The following is a 21255-nucleotide window of genomic DNA, read 5'->3' on the forward strand; positions in this document are numbered from 1 at the left end:
AGTTTTTTAATAAAGAAGAGGAGCCCTCACCAAAAATAATTCAGTAACAGATGTGGATGTGTGAGTTTTACTGAATGGCAGACAGGTTGAGTAATTTATTTAATAATTGAGAGAAAGGAGAGATTAATAATAGAACCCACAGGGCTAGATCATCAGAAAGAATAGACTCTTACTAAAGATTGGAAAAGAACTTGCAGAGGGGTGAGTCTCACCTCCCCCTTACCACAGGAACCCCTTGTCACAGTGTTCCTGGAAGAATAGCATCTAATTTATGTTTGAATACTGCCTGTGACAGAGCTCTTACTGCTTATCAAGAAGACTCCATTTATTAGAAAGATATTTTACTTCCTACCTGACTCTGCTCACTGGCTCCAGCTCTGCTTCTGGAGACCACACAGATTGGGAACAGCGCCTTTTCCATGCAAAGTGTTTCAAAAATTAAAGATAGCTCTCATCCCCCTAGAATGGTGCCTGGCACATAGTAGGTGCTCAATAAATACTTATCGAATAAATGAAACATCATTTTCCTTCTTTGCCTCTGATATTTAAAAAATCTATTTTATATGTGGGGGGTCAGAATAAGTTCTCTAAGATACCACTTTTGATTACTACTTCTTTTTCCAAAACTCTTCCACGGTTTTCAGTTGGCTTCAAAATAAACTCTCACCTTCTTTGATAACATTTTGGGGCATCTTTATGATCAACTACAAAATACCCACCTTTATTTCCCTTTGCCCTGGGTTCCAGTCGGGTGGGGTTACTGGCTGGTTTCCGAAGGTCGCCAGTAACATACTCCAGTTGGTTTTATTACGTCCCCACATTTCTGCCCCTTCGTTGGCTTTGGATCAGATGGCACTTCCTTTATGAAAGCTCTCTAATCCCTCCTAACAGGAATGAATCTTCCTTATCTGTCTTAGTGGCATTTTTAGAGTCTCAATTATAACAACTATTTTCTGTCTCACACTGCAGTGTAAAGACTTGTTTCTTGAATGTAGGAATGTGTCTTCCTAATATCGCACACAGTGAGGGATCGGTATGCATCTGCTAAACCAAATAATGTAACTCTCATGTCACAATCCAAACGACCTACGATCCTCCTAGTTTCTATTTAAAATTTCATTTTTGCTGTTAAGTCTTTCCCAAGTATCTGAATTCCTTATAAAAGAAGAGAGTTGGGTTTCTAAATAGAATTTTCAGGTGCATTTTCGCTTATCACCCTCGCTTTAATTTATCCCTGACTGGTTCTAGACCTTTTAAGAAGGCCAAAACCATTGTAGCAGTCCAGACATCGATTTTAAGAGGTCCTGGTTGCCCAACATCACCTGTACGAGAAGTTAAAAACAAAACACTATTTGTCCTTGGACAGCTCTACAGCTGGTATGAGGTGAAGTAAAATATTAACTGCAGCCTTTTCTAGGGTCACATCCATATTCTTCCTCCTGATCATTTGAAGCTGTGAGTAGACAAATAAGCTACACAGAGTGAGCAAACACCGCAACAATGTGTGGCTTGGTCACGGACATGCCGACTGGCCAGCTCCTCAATTCCTACCTCATCTCCTAAGATGCATACCAGGGCTGACGCACACGGCACAGGGCCACTCACATCTTAGGCATGAAATCATCTTTGTTAAATGAATGAGTGAGTGACAATGGAAAGGACTTTCATGAGATTTTTCATTTCTTAATAGAATGAGAGACTCTATCTATCTCCATCTATCTATCTATCTATCTATCTATCTATCTATCTATCTATCTATCTATCATCTATCTATCTATCTATCTATCTATCTATCTATCTATCTATCATCTATCATCTATCTATCATCTATCAATTATCTATCTATCTATCTATCTATCTATCTATCTATCTATCTATCTATCATCTATCTATCTATCTATCTATCTATCTATCTATCTATCTATCTATCATCACCTATCTATCAATCATCTATCATCTGTCTATCATCATTTAGGTGGGGGTTTGGGTTTTTCAAGGTCCAGACTGCTATATAAACACATAGCTCAGAGAGAATCCTGGTTACTGGTCACCTGGAAAATCTGATTGAATTTTATTCTTTTAACTGTTCAATCATTGAATTTCTACTCAGTCATTCTCATATGTTGGTGAAAGGCCATATGCAGAAGGGAAGTGAGTTAGGAGAGAACGAGGGGGAGGGAAATAGGAGGGAGGGGGGAAGAGAAAGGACCTTGAGTCATGTTGTTAAAGTTACTTAGTTAAAGTGTTTTCTCATGAGCCGGATCTCTAAAAGAACCCTGGTCCTGGTCTGAAGGTCATTTTCTTAAAAAGTGTTTAAGTATATTTCTCACTTTACCTGAACCACTTTCTTGGAGTCTTAAAATTCTTAAAGCACATCATCCATCGCATTATTGGGCAGGCACCTTTATTCAACCAGAACTTCTCTAAGTCCCCAAAGTGAGATAAGAGGAGGGAAAGGGGAAAAACTAACAGTTATTCTGGGCTACTCTGTCCTGAGCAGTGTGGCGTGGATTATGATCCCCATTTATAGATAAGGGAATTGAAGTTCAGAGTGTGTGATGGACCAGGAGTTTTCTTTGACACAGTCTTTTAAAAATAATACTGGGGTTCCATTCTAGAATAGCCCTGTAAAGAGCTCCATGGACCCTATCCCAAGCCAAACAAACATAACTGCATAAAAAATAAAATAAAACAACCATTTAGAGTCTCTGGAAATTGTCTCAAAAACATACAGAGGGTGAAGAAATATTTATTCAAGAAAATCTGCTAAAATGCAGTAAGAAGAGAGAGAATCTATGGCACTGAAGCCACGACATGTCCCCCCATCCCCTCCCCAGCTCAGCTTGAAAGAAACTGCACTCTAGGTGGGCGAGCCCCGCAGGATGGGGCTCTGTCTGTCCTTCGCTCCCACTCACGGGAGACTGTATCTTATCCAAAGGCGCAGGCCAGTCACATTTCTAATTCCCTCTAACTCCAAGTTGCAGAGGTTACATTTCTGGGGTATGTGGATGAGATGTCATGGGGTCCCTTTGCCCATCCAGCCCCATTTATAAAGTGGAGGCTCTAAGCCACTGTGGGAGGCTAGGAGCAGTGAGGCCCTGATTGTCTTCACCCAACTCAAGTATAGGGTTGAGGTGCGATACCCAGAAAGGCAAGCTGAGAAAATGGTAAGGCCAGGGGGGAGGCTACCATCCCTGCGCAGTGCCCAGAACAGTGGTTCAAAGACCTTGCCAAAGAGGAGAGTCAGTCCCTAAGTACAGAGAACTCTAAAGCTCTCTCCCAAGAAGCTGCTTTTATTTGAAATAGAGTATGGGGAAGCTCAAGCCTGAGTTATTGAAAACAATGGAGATTTTTATGACAAGCAAATATAAGGAGACTAGTAGCTTCATTAGGACCAGCTAAGTGGTAGGCCAGCTAGTTTTAGAGAATCAGGAAAAGAGTTTAAAAAATGCCCTTCTGGGGTCATAACGAGCTTCAAAGGCGGCCTCAATGACTATTCCTGCCCAGATTTAATTGAAGCAGACTCTGGAACAAATCCTATCTCAGGGAACTGTCAAAAACAATAGAGCAGTCAGCTGGCAATTAGTGGAACCTAATATCTGGGTGTGAGGCATATAGCGTAAAAGAAAGATTAGGGAAAGAGAGAAAGAGAACTCTGCTATAACCAGTCAACCCAGAATGACCGTGCGCATGGGCAAGGCTGTGCCCTTAAGTGGATAAATACCATGTGATATATGCATAAAATGGAATATTGTATGGCAATAAAAAGAAATGAGCTGCTGATAGGTGCTACAACATGGATGAACCTTGAAACATTATTAAGTGAAAGAAGCCATTCACAAAATGGCATATATTACGTGATTTCATTCATATGAAATATCCAGAATAGGCAAATCTATAGGAATAGAATGTAGATTAGTGGTTGCCTAGGGACAGGGAGAGAGGCTTGGGGGTAAAAGGTGAGTGACTGTTAATAGATATGGAGCTTCTTTTTAGGGTGATGTTTTAAAATTGTGGTGATAGTTGCGCAACTGTGAGTATAGTAAAAACCAATGACTTATACACTTTAAATGGGTAAATTGAATGATATATAAATTATATCTCAATAAATTTGCAATTATTGAATAATAATAAAATTAATAAAAATTATTCTTAAATTTACAAAAACAAAATACACACAATTGCATATGTGTACATTGTTATTGTTTATATATATTGGTATTTTAAGTGCCCTGTTTTATTTCTTTTTCCATTCTTTTGGGTTACTTCTCCCCCTGGTCCCTCCATACTATCTATGTGATCCATCTTCTCCCCAAGGTAAATTTCATGTACATTTACCCTTTGCCAAATCTCTGTCTCAAACACAGATATGCACAAATATATATATGCATATGTATATGATATGTATATGTGGGGGTACTTTTGGAAATTATTTCATAAGAATAAAATCATATCACACTCACTTTTCTGAACCTTACTTTTTTCATTCGACAAAGCCTTATTGAAATTCAACCAAGTAAATGATGAACTATAATTTATTCTTTTAAATAACTGCATAATAGTCCACAGTGTTGATGCTCTGCATTTTATTCATTATTCTATCTCCAGGCTCACCCCTTCATTTTCTTTTTTATAACTTTTTATTTTGAGTTAATTGTAGATTCATATGCAGTTATAAGAAAGAACAGGAGAGGGATTCTGTATAGACTTCAACCTGTTCCCCCCAATGGTAATATCTTGAACACCTACAGTATGATATCACAATCAGTAACTGGCATCAGTGAAATCCATTGATCTTACCGAGATTTCACCAGTTTTACAAGGCATCTATAAACAACCTAGAGCTTACACTTAATTGTGAAAGATTGAATGCTTTCTAGCTAAGCTCAGAAAACAAGGCAAGGATGCCCGCTCTCACCATTTTTATCTAACATTGTACTGGAATTCTAGCTACCACAATAAATCATGAAAAAGAAATAAAATCTGTCCACACTGAAAAAAAAAGTAAAACTGTTTCTGTTTACACACGATACAATTATCTATGTATAAAATCTTATGAGATATACATAAAAAGCTACTAGAATAAGAGAGTTTAGCAAGGTTGCTGGAATCAAGATCAATATATAAAAATCAATTGTATTTCTATATACTAACAATAAAAAATCAGAACTTGAAATAAAAATTAGCATAATTTACAATAGCATATAAAACAGGAAATTTTAAGAAATAAGTTTGTCAAAAAATTTGCCAGACCTATACACTTAAAATTACAAGGCATTGCTGAATGAAATCATATAAGACCTAAATAAGTAGAAAGATAAACCACATTCATGGATTGAAGGACTTAACTTCGTTAACATGTCAGTTCTTCCCAAATTTATTGATAGATTCAATGTAAGCCAAATCAAAATCACAGGAGGCTTCAATTTGTGTGTATGTGTGTGGAAATTGTGAAGCTTCTCCTAAAATCTCTATGGAAATGCAGAGGACCAAGAATAATCAAAATAACTTGGAAATAGAACAAAGTTGGAGAAGGTATACTATTTGACTTTAAGACTTAATATAAAGCTATGGTCATTAACACAGTGGTGTATTGGTCTTAAGATAGACAAACAGGTAAATGGAACAAAATAGAGGGTATAGAAACGGACTGACACACAGAGGGCCAACGGACTTTTGACAAAGGCGAAAAGGCAGTTCTGTGGAGAAAGGAGAGACTCTTCAATGAATTATGCTACAACAAGAGGAGATCCATATGCAAAAAACTGGATTTATATCCATATCTTGCACTATATATAAAAATCAGCTCAAAATATATCATAGTTCTAAATGTAAAATCTAAAAGTATAAAACTTCTGGAAGAAAAATTAGGAAAAAAATTTAGAGAAAATCTTGAACTTGGGCTAGGCAACAAGGCAGAATTCTAAAAGAAAAAACAATCATTGCAATTCAACAAAATTTAAAAAGTCTACTCTTTGAAAGACACTTAAGAGAATGAGAAGACAAACTGCTGACTAGGAGAAAGCATTTGCAAATTATATCTGATAACAGACTTGTATCAGAATATATAACAAACTCTCAAAACTTAGTAATAAGAAAACGACAAATCAACTCTTTTAAATGAACAAAAGGTCTGATTAGACACTTTACCAGAGAAAACATATGCACAGCAAATAAGCACATGAAAAGATGTTCATCATTAGATGTTAGAAAAATGCAAATGAAAACCGTAATGGGATGCGACGTATTAGAATGTCTAAAACTTAAAAGGCTGACGACACCAAGTGTTGACCATTTTGTGGGTCAACTGGGATTCTCAGACACAGCCAGTGGGAATGTAAAATGGTACAACCACCTTGGGAAGCAGTTTGATAGTTTCTTTAAAAGTCAAATATACCTCTACTACATGACCCAGCTATTCTACTGCTGGTTATTTACCCAAGAGAAATGAAAGCATATGCTATCCAGAGACTTGCATAAGAATATTCACAGCGGCCAACCACTGGAAACAGCCTAAATGTCCAACAACGGATGAATGGATGAACAAATTGGGGTATATTCATACAATGAAATATTACTCAGCAATAAAAAGGAACAAATTCACACATGTATCACGTGGATGAATGTAAAAATAATTTTGCAGAGTAAAAGAAACTAGACACCCCTCCCCAAAAAAGGATTACATTTTGTATGATTCTAGTTATATAAAAATCTAGAGAATACAAACTTATCTATAGGGATGGACAACAGATCAGTGACTACCTGGGGATGGGAAGGAGAGTGGCAGGGATGACAAAGGGACATAAGGAAACTTTTGGAGGTGATGCATGTTTATTTTCTTGATTGGGGTGATGGTTTCACGGATGGATCCATCTGTCAAACATCAAACTGTACGCTTTAAATCTGTGCAACTTATTGTAGGTCCATTATATCTGAACAAACCTAGTTTTAAGGGTTTTTTTAAAAATAGGAAAAGGGGAATGCCTCTCTGAAAAGGTGACATTTGGACAGGGACTGGGATACAGCGAGGGAGCAAGCCATTCTGTACCTAGGGAAAGAGCACGAGGCCGTGGGAACAGTAAGTCCAAAGTCCACGATCCTGCCCTCTATTGTAAAGGCTGGTGATACTGGAGGGTGGAGCGCTAGCTTAATCTTGACCTGTCCTTAACTGTTCTCACTGTGTGTTGTGTAGCCATTGAGGGAGATTGAGATGAATGTATACTTACTCCAGGATACTGTCTGAAAACTGTTATAATTGCATTAAATCAAATCTATGATATCAGTTTAGGTTTCTAAAAATCAATTTTCTCTTTTAAAATAGGAGGCAGCTAATAGTCTGATTAATTTTAGATATCTCTGAATTAGGTTCTAGTCAATGGGGGTGGGGGGAGGATACTTCTTTTCATATTTTATTCCCTCCTTCAGCATTGACTGACATCTTTAGCAAATACTTATAAAGGACCTCTTGTTCCACACATTTTTGCTAGGGGGTGGGGCTATAGCTTTGCACATCGTTGCATATATGTAATTTATAGGCTAGTGGAGAAAACTGGTTTACCACCTAGAAAATGTCATTTAAAATTAGAGGAATTAAAACTTAGAAACATGCCTTTTTTATTGTGACCATATAGAGAGGAGAAATGAATTAGAGAAAACTGCTTAAGTGACTCTAGTTTCCATGAGCAGAAGAGAAATCTAATACACTATCTGTTTCAACAAGTGCTATGAGATGATACGTTTAACATGGGTAAAATGATTTGGCAGAGGCGGCAGGTATCAAATTTGTTAGGTAGGAAAATGGCATTTAGGAAGAGATAACGATGAGCCCCTGGAAAAAGAGTTAAAAGAAAAAGAAACTGGCTAATCCCTAACAAATGTAATAAACACCTGTTCTTTGCAGCACCCAAGGTAACTGACAAGAGGCGCATACTTTTCAATGAATGTGAGTCTTCCCAGTGATCTAAACCACATAAAAGAAAGGGAGCCTGTGTTTACTGAGCACCTACTATGTATCTGGCCCTTTAAGTGTTATCTTATTATGTAAAATAACAGCAAACATGCATTTATCACTCCTCAGGTTCTAGATGTTCTACATGGATTAGCTCATATCCCTTTCACGACAACCTTGTGAAATGCTACTGTTACCATCCTTCACAGGGGAGGAAAATAGGCCCCACGGGGTCAGAGGTTGTGAGACGTCACCCAGTTAGACTAGGGTACCGGAGCCCCAAGGCTTTTAGCCGCGACTCCGTGCTGCTCCTCTGGCCGGTGCGCAGGGTGGGAACCTCCCTTTCGCAGGAGGGAGAAGGTGCCCCGCGCCGGCAGGGCTTGTTTTCATAGCCTTTCCCAGGGTTTCTGGTCACTCCCCCCACCCTTCATCTTACGTTCATTATTCTTGGCTTCTAACGCATAAGGCAGCAGGAAAACGCGGTAGGGAACGAGAGGCGGGAGAAGGGAAAACCTGTGGCTTGCTGTTTCCGTTTCACTCCAGCACAGGGCTTTTCTGCGACTCTGAAAGCAGCAGCTTCCGAGCCCTTCCACCGGCGCTCGGCCTCAGGGCGCGCAGCAGGCGCCCCTGCGCGTGTCTGGGGGGCTGCCTCGAGGACAGCGCCACGGTCATGAGCCCGGACCCCGCAGCGGCTGGCAGTGGGCCTGACTTTTGGCTCTTCTCCATCATATAAATATTTGCTGTTTTTACTCCATTGCGTGGGCAATAGAAAGAGCGCCCTTCTGCTTGGGCAAGCTTCCACGGCTACACCCTTCAGCAAAGTGAGGGTGGCACCTCACCCCACCTACCTCACGCTTTTGTGTGAAGCTAAAATGAAATAACACGTGGAAAAAAATCACTATGACTTCCAAAGCCCTATTCAAATGCTAGAGATCCTTATTATCTTTACTGTCAGGAAAATATACACCTGTGTTGTTCATTCAGTCCTCCGATCAAAGGGTCTGGTTCTGAGTCATCGGTCCTGTCTTTTGCCCAGTTCTCTTTGTTCCAAACAAGACAGAAATGAATGGGGTGAGCAGTCTGGCCAAATAAGAGAGGAAAGCTAATTGTACTGTGAAGTGATCAGAGTCCCCAAATCAGTGATGTCTTAGCTGATGCACCAATAACCAGGTCTCAGCACAAAGCAGCCCGGTCGCCGCATCCATCTAAGGGCAGAAACAGAAGGAAGAGGTGGGGCACCCATGGCTAGAAAGAATGGTTCCTACACCCAGCTTCAAAATGGGAAAAAAGGGACTATTGATTACTTAGTCCAACATATTTCAAATAAAGACGGTCATTTTTGAAGAGACTGGTAAAAAAGCCCACTGAAATGAAAAGCCTAGGCCCATAATTTGGAGAGAAATCGCACATTCGAGTAGTAACAATAGCGATGGTCTATGGGAGCCTGCCTTCCTGCCTGTGAAAGCCTACAATCAGGTGTAGGAGCGAGGAGTAGGATAGCGTAAGAAAGAGCCCAACAATTCTATTTTTAACTGAAAGATATCAGCATCTCATTTTTCCAATCCTAAAAGTCTTCTGAGCTGAGAAATAGAAGTGACGTATCTGTTTTCCTTATGGAGAAAATCTGACAATGAAAATGAGCTTTAAGAGAGACAATGCAAGAAGGGCAATGTTCCTTCCCCTGATGATTTCCAGCCACTGGGAAATGCAAACAGAAATGCAAGGCAGAGGTGGAAGACCAGGGAAATGGAAAGAGGTAGTCGTTCCAAGAATTGTGGAATGCCTTGGGTCAGCGGAGCTCTGGAGCATCACGCCAAGATTTAGGTAGGAAGATGTTCCAGGATTATGCTTTGATGTTTAAATGCTAAGGGGAAGTCAGGAGCTCAGATTCAATTTTCCCTAAGGCCTTGGATTTTATTTTGAAATAAATACTTCATGAAACACTTAAGAAATACCAGCCTTTACAAACCAGATCTGACAACTTATGCACTGGGGTATGGTCTAAAATAGGAAATGAAATTTAAGTCTAAAATGCTAAAATCTTCTGGCAGACTATATATATGTATGCCAAAATATATATATTTAATCAGGGCATACCTGATTTAAAAGAATAGTAATTCCACTGGTTTAATTCTCATTTCTACCTTTTTTAAGGCTTCTGGCAAATGTTTGAACCTTCTTTGAGAAGAAACTGATTTCAGCAATAAGTCACTGAGGCCTCCTGTGTGCCAGTCATCGTGTGAGGCGCAGGGAGGAAAGGGAGCTGTCCTGCCCTCAAGGGTCTTATAGTCTAGGGAGAGAGAATTACCATGGAGGAGGGTAGATGCTGTAATGGAGATGCGTACGAAATATATAAAATGCAGAAGAAGGAAAGGACGCTTGGTTTGGCTTAGGTAGAGAGCTTAAGAGAGTTTACAGAAGAGTTCATTTGCTCTGTGGCTTGAATATTTGGCAGGAGTTTGTGAGGCAAATAAAAGGAAGATGGTTGTAATGGTTAATTTTATGTGTCAAGTTGACTGGGTTCAGAGATGCTCAGAGGGCTGGAAAGATGATGATTTCTGGTGTGTCTGTAAGGCTGTTTCCAGGGAGACTCACATTTGAGTCTGTAGACTGAGTAAAGAAGATGACCCTCGTGATGTGGGTGGGCATCGTCCAATCCACTGAGGGCCTATCAGAAAGACAAGTCCAGGAAGAGTGGATTTACTCTCTGCTGGAGGTGAGACATTCATCATCTCCTAGCACCCCTGGTTCTTGGGCCTTCAAACTAGGACCAGGACGCCCACAGTCAGCATCCGAGATTCTCGGGCCTTTGGACTTAAGACTAAATTCCACCATCAGCTTTCCTGGTTCTCCAGCTTACAGATGGCAGAGTGTAAAAGTTCTCAGTCTCCGTAACTGTGTGGGCCAATTCCTATAATAACTCTTCTCCTATGTATATCTCTCTGTGTGTCTTATTGGTTATGTTCCTCTAGAGAATCCTGACTAATACGATGGTATTCCAGGCAGAGCAAAGGAAACGAGGCAAAGGTATATTTGAGTAAAAAAATGATTCGAATGATTATTGCTGAATTCAAAGGCTATATATGCATGTCTAAGGAGGCAAGTATCACAGGGAATGGGGTAAGATATATAGGCAGGTGACAGATAAGAAATTTGTATGCCAAGAAAAAGAGCATTTTCTTTCTCAAGAACAGAGAGATACAATCACATTTTTTGTTGCACGAACAATATCTGGGAGGACGAGAGAAAGAGAATAGTGCGGGGAAGAAACAGAAAGTAGGGAGACACAGAAAGCCCGCAAAGCTCTCCTGTAAAGCAAATAGACTAAATAACACGGCTAAATATTTTAGGGGACAGTCTCTAAGTAGACGGAATTCCAAATATCCTCAGTCTCTTAGAACCTTCCAAAGTAAGCCCTGGTTCAATGGCTGACTGAATTGCCCATGAAAGGAACTTAGCCCGCCATGCCTCAACTACAGAAGTCATCAGAAACGGGGTTGAGTCTCCCCATAGAGACCTCGTCTAATTCGCTCAGCCTTAGCTTGATAGTCATGGCAAATGAACACTCTGGCCAGAAGGACATAAAAATTCCAAGTGTTCTGCACATATATTACAAAGTGGTAAAAAGGAAATGATTACATGATATTTTTCAAAAAGATGATTGCTGGGAAGATTAAAAGAATTGATTACTCTGGAAAGTGCTTAGATGAGTACTTGGCATAAATCATTCATTGAGCAAATATTAGTGAAAAAAATAAAAAAATTCATAGTAATAATAAATATCTGTTATACATTATTAGCTATAATGGTATTTATAACAAACAATATATAATAGTTATTAATATTAATTGGCTCCTGAGTTATAAACAAATTTCAAAACATCAACTTGCTGAATCAGTCAAGCACTGTCTAAAATCCATGAAATTCATGATTTTGAAAGAACTTGCCAAGAAACTCTGGGTCAGATTTATCACCCATCACTCTAACAGATGCATTGTGATTAAGTATGAAAACAGATAAGACACTGAATCCATTTAATCATCTTAGCCTGACAATTTTAACTGTTATGAAATCTCATGGGTAAATACCCACTGTGATGAAGACTTGTTTACTTTCTTGATAAAGTCAACTAGTAAATCTATGATTTCTATAAAACAGTAGCCCCTTCAAAATATTTTTAACCTCAAGGTTAATACTTATTTACATTTTCTACTAAAAGCCTGAAAAGTCAGGGCTAAAGACTTGGTTTTGCTTCATTTTCTCAGCAACCATAAAATGTTTCTTTAGATAAAGTAGGATGGGTTTTGAGAGAATTTGAACCTCAAGCTTGCCTATAATTCTCCATGCGAGACAAACTCAGCAACTTAACAAACAGAAATTTTAATCTATCTTAGGTAGAGGCACTGGCTAAAAATGGGAATATAAACCCAAAATAGAAAAGAAATAGAGCTGGCTTAGATATGTTGAATTAATAGACCAAAACAACTTCATCCCATAATATAAACATATAATTAGGTAATTTAAAATAAGCATTGAGATTAATAATGATTCAAAGTTATGAGGATAGAAAAAGAGCTTTCTCTTGTTTTCTAAAGAACTCAGACCCAAACCTGATAATATGTCATGAACAGTTGTTTTTACCACACAGCATCCATTCCTTTCTTCTGGTAATGGTCTAATTTTCTATTTTCCTTGGGGGTCTTAACCCTTCACTCACCCTCAGTTCCTGTGCTTTGCAAAGACTATCTTTCACCCCATCTTCATGAAAGAACATGTAACTCAAATCTGGAATACAAATCCTTGAATAACCTGCTTCTAACCAACAGAATACCTCACCATTGTGAGTTTGTCACTTCCAAGATTAGATTACAAAAATTCAGACTTCATCTTACTAGGAAACCCCCTCTTTTGATGGCTGTGATGAAGCTAGTTGCTCTGTTGAGTCCCATGTCAAGGAACTGAGGAAAACCACTGGCCAGCCAGGAAAAGAGGCCCTCAGCCCAGCAGCCCAAAAGGAACTGAATCGTGCCAATGATCACGTGAATGAGCTTAGAAGTGGATCCTTCCTCATTTGAGCCTTCAGATGAGCCCTAGCCATGACCAAGACATAGACTGCAGCTTGGCGAGAAAGCCTGAAGTAAGAACCCAGTTAACCCATGCCCAGATTCCTGACCACACAGAAACTGTGAGATTTAAAAAAATAAAATAGAATAAATGTGTGCTTTAAGTTATACATAGTCACTTTTCTAAGTTTAAGGATGGGCAAAACCTCTCTGTGGGGCCATGTCTTCATCTATAAAATTAGGAGAATCTGTATGTGAGTTTTTACCTTATAGGATTGTTGAAAAATTAAATGAGATATTACCTAGAACAGTACTTGGCATATGATAAATCCACAATAAATGCTAACTTCCATTATTATTACATAACTACTATGAGTATTGTTATTTATTATTAGCATAATCATCATTACATGGCTTTCAAGGGTCTCCATTATTTGGGCTTACTCCACCCCAAATTCACTCATATTCCCTTCCCTCATGTTTGAGTAAATGCCTCCTTGTGCTCATTAGCTGCCTGATGCCTTCTTGCCCCTGCTTTTTGCTCATGCTAGCCTCTCTGCCTGCCATGCCTGTGGGCTCCCCCATCCTCATTTCCAATTTCTTGACGGCTTTATTCCATTGGTTCTTCAAGGTCCTCCCATGTCCTCCATAAGACCTTCTGGGACACTCCCAGGAGGAAGGTATTTCTTCTTCCTGTAAACCCCACAGCACATTATTTGTGCCTCTTACCTGGCACTTCTCTCTTTTGATACTGTGTAATATTTAGGTATATGTCTTATATCTTTCATCAGACTTTAAACAACTGATGGAAGCCATGTTTTAATTACTTCTTTGTCCCAACAGTACCTAGCAGAGTGCCTTGCACAAAGCTGTATTTTTCTTATTGTTTTACTCAAACATTTTTGAATGAATGAATGAATAAGTGCTTATAGGAATCGGATATATAACTGTAGCTTCATTAGAAAAGCTTTCTAAACAACAGGTCTATGCAGCACTTACTTTTCTAAATGGCTGAATAGAGACTCATTCCTGGAGGTTTATTTCTTAGATATACAAAGCTGGTCACTGGATTCCTTTGATTTTCCCAAAATTGGAGGTATAATCTGAAATCAAAGGAAGTTCCTCAAGGGCAAGAGAATTCTACCCCCCATCCTCCACCCCCCATCTTTCTATCACTTAGGTACAGTGAATGCTTCTTGATTTGAATGGAGTTGAAAGAAATGTAGAATATGAGTTTCTGAGTTGAAAAAAACCTTGAAATTTTTCGTTTTCAATACCTTACTCTTGGGGCAAAACTTTATCATTTTTTAGGCGGGTATGTCGTTTTACCAAAGCTCCAACCACCCACTGGACTTGAAATCTATGATTCATTCCTGCAGGCTTACTGTTCTAGGAGATTTCAGCTTTCATTTGGAAACTGATCAAAGGGAACTGGTGTTCACAGCCTCTAAGTGAAAGATGATAAACAGCAAGTTAATAAACAAAAGTATTTTCCTTTGATTTTACCTTAAATGTAGGAAAAATCAAGGTAAATTTCACAAAAGTAAATAATACTTTTCAAGATAATATTTATATATTTGAAAATTGGAGAGCCAAACAAAATTAATTTAAATTAATTTAAATTAAAATTAGTGAGGAAAAGAAACTTTCTCAAGAGAAAGTTTTAATTAATTACTATATTTAGAAAGAATAAAAGTAGTTGCATCCAAAACTGAAGGATTTAGGGACAATAATGACATGATGAACTTCATTTACTATTGTCACAGGTGACCTAGATGTTGTTGGACACATGAAAGGAACTATTGTAGGTAGTACTCAACAATTGGACTGGAGCTAACACAAGGTTTGCTAAAGTTTTTCAAGTTCTATGCGATAATAAAAGAAATAGTGTAAAATAAGGACCTAGTGGTCAAGTAAGTTTGGGAACTACAAGGATAAAAGAAGTTAAACAGGTTTCTTTAACACTGATTTTCTAAAAAAAACTTTGAAATACTGATTTGCCTCATGAAATCTGTAAGAAGGGGCATATAGCATTTCTGTTTCCTGACCCTATATGGCCATGGGAGCCTCTCTACATTTTTATCAGAGCACCTTGAGAGGAAAATGATGTACATTTTGGGAAATTTATCCCTAATATTATCCAAAGAAAGTTAGGGACAACATTCAATGGGAAAGCAAATATGTCAAATGCAGAGCTCATAAACACATTTTATTTATAATATCAAATCTAAAAGGCATAGTCCTGAAATAAAATGGGCCTTATCATCTTAAAGGAGAGTGTTTTCTAAAGAACAGGGAATAATTCTAGATCATTTGGGTATAAATTCATCTATTGATTAGAGTGCGATCATTTATTAAAGAAGTATTCTGTTTTTACCTTCTTGAAGATAAACACTGTTCCATATCATGAAAAATAAAAGACAGTAAGACAGTATATCTTCACATTTAGGTTGCAAACAGTTAAAAACATGTCAAGAATCTATCAATACTTTATGAAACCACTGAAAATGAAAGAAATGGAAGATCAATATGGGAGAGAAGAGACTGTTTCATGGAGGATGTGACTCTTGAGTTTGGCCTAGGAGACTAGAGAAGATCTACAGTTTAGCTCTATTTGGGCTCAAGCAAAGAAAATGTCCAGAATAAAGAAGAGATTTGGGGCCCCAAGTTCATGGTAGAAAAGTTTCCTAAATGTGGAGTCAGAGATCTAGACTCCAATTCTAGTTCTGGAAGTCGCTTGCTATGTGGCATGCTTCAGCTTTCTTGTCTACAGATTATGGAGGTAGGCCTGTCCTGTCCACCTGAAAGTACTATTAGCAGGAACATCAGTACACTGCATAGCAATGGTATTAAGAGTCAGGGTTCCAAGCTATTCATCTCAAATTCCATCAAGACCTAGTGCAAAGCACTGAAATACACTGTGCCTCAATAAACATTTGTTTCGTGAAAGACTGACTGGAAGACTGACATTAGACAGACTTGAATCTCTTCTGTGATTTAGTAGCTGACCGAACTTAGTCAAATTACTGAGCCATCGTGAATCTTAAGTTCTTTTCTCTAAAATGAGGGTTAAAATTATACTTCTACCACAGGATTGTTCTGTGGTTAAATGGCAATAACTCCCAGAAAGTGCTTGGCATAGTAGTTGGTACATACTTTTCAATACATATACATTTTATAAATCAGACAATTGACAAGTACTCAGCAAATATAAAGTACGGTGATTGTGTTTATAATAAAAACCATCAAATGGAGAAGTTATAATAGCATGTCCAACATGTAGATATGACCTGATGTTTCTTGTCCAACAGCTACGCAGAATGGATAAGTGACACTCAATGTACCCAACAGCATCACTAAGACTGTGGGTTTAGAAAGAATCAGGTCATTGACTTTAATTCTTCATAAGGGCCCTAGATTATTATGCTATTTAAAAACATGTGAAATAAAATCAGAGTTCAAAAATAAGATATGAGATCCAGAGACAGAAGCATGGAACAGGCTGAGGGATCTCAGAGGGAAGGTGGGGGTGGGGGAGTGGGTGGGGAGAGATTAATCAAACAACTTATATGCATAAATGTATAACCCATGGACACAGACAATAGTGTGGGGAAGGCCTGGGGGTGGGGCGGATGCGGGGTGGAGGGGATCAATGGGGAGAAAAAAAACAGGGATATCTGTAATACTTTCAACAATAAAGATAAATTAAAAAAGGAAAAAAAAAAAAGAATAGCATTTACCCCCAAAAAAGGTCATGAAGGGAGCTTTCTGGGATGTTGGTAATGTCTGGTGGTGGCTACATGGATTAATCTGTAAAAAAAAATCATCTAACTGTATACTTAATGATTTGTGTATATATTTTACTCCTTAATTTAAAAAGTTTACTTAGCTCTGCCAGCGTGGCTCAGTGGTTGAACATCGACCTAAGATCCAGGAGATGGCAATTCGATTCCCAGTCAGAGCACATGCCGGGGTTGGGGGCTCGATCCCCAGCAGGGGCCTTGCAAGAGGCAGCCGATCAATGACTCATCATTGATGTTTCTCTGTCTCTCACTCTCAAATCAATAAACTTTTTTTAAAAAGTAAAAATAAATTTTCTTTCTATGATTACTATTTTTGAAGTAGTTTGAGGGGGGCTCAATAAATTAATAAGATATATAGATTATCTAATGAGAATCTATTTGTTTTTTCAGGACATTAGCTATTGGCAGCATATTAATTCAATTTTTATGACTTGTTCTGATGTACAAATTTATATTGTCTAAAAGTTGAGTCCTATTCAATACATTATTAAAGTCATATTATCTGCTCCTAAAAACCAGAGTTGGTGCATAATTATTTCTTTCTTTAGCATTTCACAAATATAAATGGGCTCATTTCCAATAACAAAGATTAACCACTGCACAAGGCATGCTAGAAAGACATACTCGTAATATCACATTTTAAATAATTGGAAAACGTATTTAAATATATTTTACCCAAAGGAAAGTGTGACATAAACCATCTGTGTATAATATAAAATTGCATCTGCTTAAATTCTGTGGCTACAGATTATAGTGACTATTATGTAAAAAATTATCATATTATTCTAATAGTTATAGTTTTTAAATCATTAAAAAGTTTTCTGTCCTTGTTTTTCAAATGTAATATAATAACAGAATTTGGGTGTGATATTTTAAAAGTTTTTATATTCTAGTTTACATATAATAATTACATATAGTACTACTCCACTCTTCTAGTATTGAAAGCTAAAAATTTTGGAATTAACTCTTTCCTATTTTCATCTCTTAGAAAACCTGTCATCAAATTCTGACATGTCTTCCTAGTTCTTCAGATTTGACTTTTCCTTTAATTCTCATTTTTATGTCATACCTGGAATTATAAATATCTTTAATATGATAAATCCTTGTACATAATAGTTGTAGATACTCAATACACGGTAGACGAATGAATTACCCATTCAACTTTCTTCCTGGTCTCTCTTGCAGCCACTGAATCTCTGGGTAACTAGTGTGAGAAGACAGATTCCCCATTTATTATTTATGTCAGGCTCTATGTGTGATAGAATAATAAAAAATAATTTTAATTAGAATACATCTGTTCATGGAAATATTTCTTATTTATGCCCATTTAAAGCTACATTTGAAATTGATGTCTATATTGCATAAAAATAAAGCAAGTCCTCAACAAGTATTTATTTAATAAAAGAGTAAGTGAACATTATAATCAACGTAAATGAGTTTAGACCATTTCCTGATGGCTTCAAGGGGCTCATCATCAGTGTGCTAGGGGCTAGGATTTCAGTCGCTTGCTGTTATGGTACTGCCTTTAATTTAAACAGGGATTTAATTAGTTTAAAAGTACATTTTCATATTTTGAGAGAAGCCAAGTTTTAAATAACAGATTACTGAATTCATAAAAGAAGGCTTTAAAACATTTTATTTGGCATGACTTCAACAAATAAATTTTAAGGAACAAGATAGAAAGAAAAGGAGTGTGAACTTATATATGAAAAGAGTCTTAAGAGACCTATCAACCAACCACAATATATTTAATAGCAACCTGCTTCAAACAAACCAAAGGTTAAAAAATAAATTATGAGACAGTTGGAGACATTTCAAAACCAAGTAGATCTTGAGTGACATTAAGAAATTACTGTTTTATTTTCCTTTAGGTATGATAGTGGTATTTGGGTTATATTCTTAAGTCTGTACCTTTTAGAGTTTTATCCAGAATATTAACAGATGATATGATGTAATGTCTGAGATTTTCTTTAAAATGATCCTGGGTGTGTATAGGAAATGAATGGTTGGTATAGAGTAAAACAAGATTAGTCATGTGTTGATAGGTTTTGAAGCTAGGTGATGGGCATACGAGTGTTTATAACACTATTCTCTTTATTTTTGTACATATTTAAAAATTTTCCATAATAGGAAGGTGTTGTTTTTTTAAGGCAGGTTGGTAAAACTACAGGAGAAATGCTGAAAGCATTCTATTTTTTTTTTTTTTTAAACATTCTATTTTTGACTTTTCAAGAAAAAAGTGGCACAAAATAAAATGCTGTCATACTTCATTCCCTAAATGCCTTAATTGATGAATTTTATTTAAATATTTTATTATATATATATATTACTGAATTCCAAGTTGGCTAAGTCAACATATTAAATAGTGGGATTACTATCATCTTAATTACCTAGCTAATATTATTAACAGAAAGAGAGCAAAGAGGAGGCCAGACATTATAAGCATGGTCATCTGGGCAGCTTCACCAGGAAGCTACACTTCATGCTCCCCAGGGCACCACCAGTCTATTCCCTGCAAATCACGGGGGAAGGGGTCCAACAAAGGAGGTGACGGGCGCACACACAGTGAAGTCGGGGTGATGCAGGGATGGTGCTTGCCTGTCAGTCTAACCCGGGACAAGGGAACTGGCTAGGAGTTTGGAGCCACCACAAGCTGAAGGGTTAAGTGGTTAAGCTCCTAGTTCTAATACCCAAAGAATTCTCGTTCTCTCGTCCTCTTGCTTGCCCTGGTTTCTTCTTGTACTCTCTTGCTCTGTGACCCACACTTGCCCACCATGTGGCCTTAACCATGGGCCATGCACACCCCACACACAATGAATTGAAGCTGGGAATACAAGCCAACCTAGTTAGATGCTGGACTGGACTGGACTTCAATATGGAGCGAAAATGCTGGGCAGTGGCTTTAATCCTAGCCCTGCTGAAGACAAGATTGGATTTTTTCCATGGCAGGACAGAGGGAAATGGGACCTTGGAAACCCAGAGGTTTATTTCCACAGAAATAAATATCATTCATCTGCTGTGCGAGTCTCAGGAAATTCCTTTCCTTGTAACATCGCAAGAATTCCACTTCCGCTGGCAACAACAGGTGGGTTCACAGAGGGTACCCCACCGATAACAGAATCATGATCTTGCCAATATTTTAATATTGATTATATGTTCCTCATAGATATAATATTTAGTTTGAAAGGTTACAGAACTCCAAAAACATAATAAAAATGTTAGTTCCCTTATATAGATAAATCTACCTTATCGGTGATTTTGAATATGAACTTCTAGTAACGGAATGTCATAGTGTCAAATGTTGATTTGGTCAAAAATGCTGCTTTTGATGGGTTCAGGCAGAGCACTTCCCGAAGCACAGCAGCATCAGCACAATCTGTTATATTTGCAATGAGAAAAAATTGGCAAGGATTATAAAAGTTACTTAAGAAAGAACTTCACAGGGAGATGAAGCAAGAATGGAAATGCCACATAAAGTGGAATGTAGGGCAAATTCCTGAGCAGATCACAGAGAAATAGCAGAAGCCAGTAGGAGTAGGGTCAAAAAGCTCAGTAGGAAACAGGATGCCACATCTAAGAGGCATAAAAGGAAACAGAAAAAAGAATTTTTCTACTATTTCAGGAACAAAAGAAAGCTAAATGACACATTTTGCTCCTTCCATAGAGAGAGAGGGAAAGCCAATGGCTTGTGATAGTAAAAATGCATATGCAAGTGGTGATTTGTTAAATTCCTCCTTAAACTAAAGATTACTTGAAGCAGAATTACTAGTGCATTGTTGATTGAGAGGTACCAATTTAAGGCACAAAAAGGAAAAATATTTTTAAAGTTATTCTAACATAATTTGCTATTATGATCTTGTAATTGATGTCCAAAGTTATCTAAAGAATTGACATATGATGGAATATTATGCAACCAGTAAAAGTCCTATTTTCAAGGATACTTCATGATAAGAATTGTTAATAATATCATATTAAGTGATAAATGCATAATCATATTACTGTCTGGAAGGGAAAGAATAAATCATCAATAGCAGTTAATCCTGAGGAGGCTATTGGTGATTTTTATTTTCTTCATCTTTGGGTACATTTGTTGGATATACTACAATGAGAATTACTTTTATAAACAGATATTACAATAAAAATATTGTTTAAAGAACCATCTCAATCTCCTAGAATTCAACTCCCACTAGCCCATTTAAATAATTCCTGTTAAGGTTACCAACAAATCAGATGGATGCATTCCCCTGGTTCTCTGCAACATTTGATATTGTTGGCCACCCCATGCTAAAACTCTGTGTTCTCTTGGCTTGGCTGTTTTAATCCAATCACACATCAGCTGTCGCCTGGAAGACTGCAATGGCTGTCTGTCTTTACTAAAAGCCATTCAGCACACTGTCACCAGGGCAAACCTGACCACACCATTCCATTGCTTTCCTCTTTG

At 37.7% G+C, this 21255-nt stretch overlaps 1 protein-coding gene across 4 annotated transcripts in view; it reads right to left on the bottom strand.

The window, feature by feature from the left end:
• The window catches only part of ANKS1B (ankyrin repeat and sterile alpha motif domain containing 1B), a 693028-nt gene that overhangs the window by 317254 nt on the left and 354519 nt on the right, over positions 1-21255 (bottom strand). The gene's annotated exons all lie outside the window — the stretch shown is intronic.

Source organism: Miniopterus natalensis, chromosome 2 (genome assembly GCF_054644295.1).
Source record: "Miniopterus natalensis isolate mMinNat1 chromosome 2, mMinNat1.hap1, whole genome shotgun sequence".
In the NCBI taxonomy this organism is placed as follows: Eukaryota; Metazoa; Chordata; class Mammalia; order Chiroptera; family Miniopteridae; genus Miniopterus; species Miniopterus natalensis.